Raw genomic sequence first — 4,452 nt, forward strand, 5'->3', positions numbered from 1 at the left:
GGCCAACTTCAATGGGCGAGAGGGAGAACCGTCCTGGGAGGACGTTCGGAAAACCAAAAACATGCAAAGTAATGCTCGGTAACGTTACACTTTGCTTTGGTGAAGCTGCTTTCAAACTGTTTCCTAAACTACCATCAGCTCAAGCATTTTTACAAGCACGAAATACAGCGCAGTGTTGCTGGACGTCACTGTCTCCATAGGCCACCATCTCACGTTAAGTGATCAGCCGATCATCTAAAAATGACATTTCACTGTTGTCATATAATTATTAGCTCCATCAAGAACGTAGGTCAGATCGTTTTATTGCTTGATTTTACTTGAAAGTGTGATTAGTAGCCAGAGGCTTTTTAATTGCTACTTGCTGAGGATGACGGCAGAAAATGGAGCCCCGAATAAGTTACCGCTCGAAAAAGTTTTCTATTGCTTTAATACATGTACAGGTGCCCGTGTGTTAAACCGATGCCTGCTGTTTACTGCTGAGCACAGGTAGACCAGGCTGCATAAATTGTGCAATTTTGCCCCCCCTGTTGAATCTTAGATCACTTTCATAAATAAGAAATTGAACCCTTATTAAGATAGTGGTCACTACAGTGGACAGTTATCTAAAAGCCATTTTCTTGTGCTTCTTGTGGATTTTTTTGTTATAAATGCACACAGACCACTGAAGTGGACACTAATGCATCATAAAATACACCATCAACTACTGGCCATCAGCTGCAAATGCAAGAAATTATTTCTGTTAAATCCAATATGGCCGACAGACAAAAAAGCATGCCGACCGACATCAGATAACCCCTAAAGAACAATACTACTCATGTATTTTTCAAATTACTTTGTATTTGGAGAAAATTACAGTTGATCACCTAAAAAAAATTAATAAAATATTTTACAACATTTTTTTCCTGTCTTTTTTTATACCTTAAGAAAATAAAAAAAATTGGGAAAAAATCCTGGCACAAAGGATCATAATTCTTGCATGAAAGGGTTAAAATGCATGTGATGTTCTTGTTATAAGTGTGTAATCGTTTAAACTTGCACTTATTGAATGTAACTTAAATGTATTAAAACCAAAATCCCTCTCATGTCCTCAGTCAGAATAAAAAGCTCAATAACTTACATAATTAAATGTCTTACTTAAAAATTAGTCTAATTTGCAAAAAATAATTCAAGGGTGTAACTTTCTTTTTTGTTTGCTGAAACATTTTAATAAGAGCAGATATAATATATTATATCTAATAAATTTACCCAAACATAATTCATCAAATTTTCCTCACGTTTGCTGGTCAAATTTAAACAGCTTTTTTTGTTCTTCAGTGTCCTGCATTCTGAATGTGTGTGAAGGTAAATCTTGATTTCTTTTTAGGCTGATTTATCCTCGTTTCTGAATGAACGGGCGCATTTCGGCGGCATCTCCTGCATTCCTGGACGCATTTCTTTTTCTGTCAGAGTGCCCTGGCACTTCTTTTCCCGCTTTGGCTGAGCAAATTTTCAACACTTCTTAAGGTAATTTAAATCCTTTTGCGTGGAAAAATGTGTCTGTGCCAGATGTGAAGTCAACAATCCTCTTGGCACCTGTGTGACGGCAGTTTAATTGAAATGTCAGCTGATACACTCCGAATCCACAGATTTTAAATTTTTTTTTTCTTCTTGTCCCCAACGTCCTCATCTTGTCTCTGCTCTTCTCTGCTCCCGCCGCGCTGCCCTGAGTTACAACTTCATCTTTCCTGCGTAGCCGAGGACGGGAGGTGAAGCAATGCATCAGGTGAGGCACTCAATGCCGCACTCATTTGACCCCTCACCCCAACAATGGAGGCTGACCCTGAGCTGCTCCTCTAATTAATCATCTAACCTTCTCTTCACGCCACCAGCTGCCCTCTCCTCGCTTCCCACCCTGCGTTCTCAGCTGACCTGAGATGGCCTCCTCTCTACCCCCCCCAAAAAAAGAGAAGAACTCTTCTGCTTCCTGTGCCCACGGGGGTTGAAGACAGTCACCCAAGATTCCGCATGACTGCAAGTATAAATCTGACGGAAGTAATTACCCATCATCCTCCAGGGGCCCGGAGCGCGCTTCCCGCCTCCTCTTCAACTTCGACGTAGTTCAACCTTTTTCCACTCAGATGGGAGGAGAGTTGTGGTGCGTGAGGGGGCAAAGTCGTACTTGGAGTTAATTGCCTCGGGCAGGTGAGGACATCAGTTCCAGAGTGTGCCCAGACGGATGGCTCTCTGGAGGAAGGTTCAGTCAACTAATTGTGAAGTTCTGATAGGACTGTGGGGAGGTGCTGACCTAAAGCTGGGGTTCAGGGACACAAGGCGGCCCGAGGACCAAATTAAAGTAACATTTGTTTTATAAGCTCGCTTCCAAAATTTCCCATCTCCCGTTTCACCCTCTCAGATATATCTGCAACTCTAGACGTCCCTGTGTTTGTGTGTGCAGACTTTTATTTGGAATTCAGAGATCAGGAATACCGCTTTCAGCTATGCATGGACGTACGGAGCAAGGCCGCGCTCAAGCATTTGTCCTTGCTGCTGCCTCGAGCTGTGGCCTTAATTGCCACGGGAGTGGAAGGAGGTGTAAATAAAGTTGTTAACTGAGGTTAAAATTCCTCTGCAAAAAAAACAAACAAAAAAAACAACTAAAAAATCATGAAAATGATTCACATTCATGGATAGAAAGCAAATGCAAAACAGGTTGTTTTAAAGGGCCCAATCAAAACAATAAACTTTCAGAGACTTAGATGTTCAGTTATATGTCAAAAAATTTGAATATTGCATAAAACTGCAATATTTCTCGCTAGTCCTCTCGGAAAGTGAAACAGATATTTTACAAAAATTTGTTACACATTTTCTTTTTAATTCATTTTTCTTATTTATTTATTTATTTTGCAGTTTTTACTGATTTTGGCTTACAAGCGAAGAACACCCAAAATGTAATGTCTCCGAAAATTAGAATAGCACATCAAAACAATAGGAAAAAAAAAAGATGTCAAGAACATATTTTTGACATTCAGTACTTGATTGAGCCTACTCTTGCATGCATGGTCATCTAAGCAGCTTTTGGTACATTTGGCAGAGTGGGCAGGTGCCACGTTCTGCTGGAAAATAAAATCTGCATCTCCATACAGTTTGGTAACGGGGGGGATGAAGAGGTCTAGAATTTCCTGGTAGATGGCTGCATCCTTGCCTTGCCGTTGCCTTCCTATGTATTTCCGCTAACCTTGCTTTACAGCTCAGTCTGTGCTTTCTTCCATTCACTTGGATTTTTCCAGTAGAATTTCAACTTGGTCAATCAGAAGAACTTGTGAACGACCACATTGGTTTTCTGCACTACTTTAGAATTGTAGTCTGCCAAAGACGTTCAATCCATGTTGGTGCACGCTTCCAAATTCTTGGATTAACATTAACAGCAATTTCTGGTAAGCTGCTCTAAATCAAATAATGAGCAGCAATTTTGGTAAGACTTGAAGCTACCACTGCATTATAGTTCTATACAAAGAGCTCAATCTTGCTATTCCAGTTTTTGCAGCATTTAATAATGCTCATCATGCAATAGTCAAAGACAAATAGGACTTTTAACAGTCCTGAGATTTTAAACCTCTGCTACAATTTTTAGCTGCTGAACAGGCACCCATAGCTTTCTAACAATGTTGCTTTTTGATCGTCGGCTTCTCCATTTCTGTGACTGGGACAGAGCTGGATTCCTGCTCCAACCCAGCAAAGTTGATTGGCGATCGATCACTCATGATGTGAGATTCTCCCACTTTAAACAGGAGAGGGGTGAAAATGCATTATGATTTAACATCAACATTACAAACATCACCTAATCACCTAATCAATCAAAAAGCTCAGTTTTTTGTAATTTATTTTTATTTTTTTGCAATTTCCCCTTATTGAATCAATTTGTTGTGTGTCAAGAATGAAAAAGGATACAGTGAGTTCTGAAGTCGATGCCGTAACGAAAAAGATTGTTTTTGTCAACTGAATATAACATTGGTTTATTAGCTTATCTTCAGATTGATATCTATTACAACACAAATGTACATCTTATAAAGGGCGGGGAGATCAATGTCCAACATTGCTGTCAAATTAATCTAAAGCCAAACTACTGATTACTGTTTATTACTTGGTAAAAAAAAAAAAGTGAGCATGAGAGAAGTTAAGCTAATTTAGTCTGATTATGACACAACTGAGTTCAGTACAATGTAAAGCACAGTATAACTTGGCATGAAAATCAATTAAACATTTGTTTCCCATCATGTTTCATTACTTCCAGCAACATTACTCGCAGCACTCCTACACATTCCCACGTCAATGCTCCGCTTCATAAAATGAGAAAACCTATACAGCGTTTTGAGCTCGAAGCTGGCCATTGCAGTCGAAGGCATTAGGCTACGCATGGCTTGGTGTTCAAGTGGCTGCTTCTTTAGAATAACAATAAACTCTTAATGGTGTTTG

General features: G+C 39.6%; 1 long non-coding RNA gene across 4 annotated transcripts in view; it reads left to right on the forward strand.

Moving 5' to 3' along the window:
• The window catches only part of LOC106942969 (uncharacterized), a 31,600-nt gene extending 27,350 nt beyond the window's left edge, over window positions 1-4,250 (forward strand). The window contains exons 5-7 of one of the 4 annotated variants that reach the window (XR_001423770.1): window positions 1,364-1,762; window positions 1,869-2,181; window positions 3,123-4,250. This is a non-coding gene — a long non-coding RNA (uncharacterized LOC106942969). Of the gene's footprint in view, window positions 1-1,363; window positions 1,763-1,868; window positions 2,787-3,122 lie in introns of those variants that run through there. The other 3 variants (XR_001423773.1, XR_001423778.1, XR_001423780.1) reach the window with 3 other exon arrangements.
• The last annotated feature ends 202 nt before the right edge of the window (window positions 4,251-4,452 follow it).

Source organism: Poecilia latipinna, unplaced genomic scaffold (genome assembly GCF_001443285.1).
Source record: "Poecilia latipinna isolate Pla-1442-1.1 unplaced genomic scaffold, P_latipinna-1.0 Scaffold98, whole genome shotgun sequence".
Taxonomy (NCBI): domain Eukaryota; kingdom Metazoa; phylum Chordata; class Actinopteri; order Cyprinodontiformes; family Poeciliidae; genus Poecilia; species Poecilia latipinna.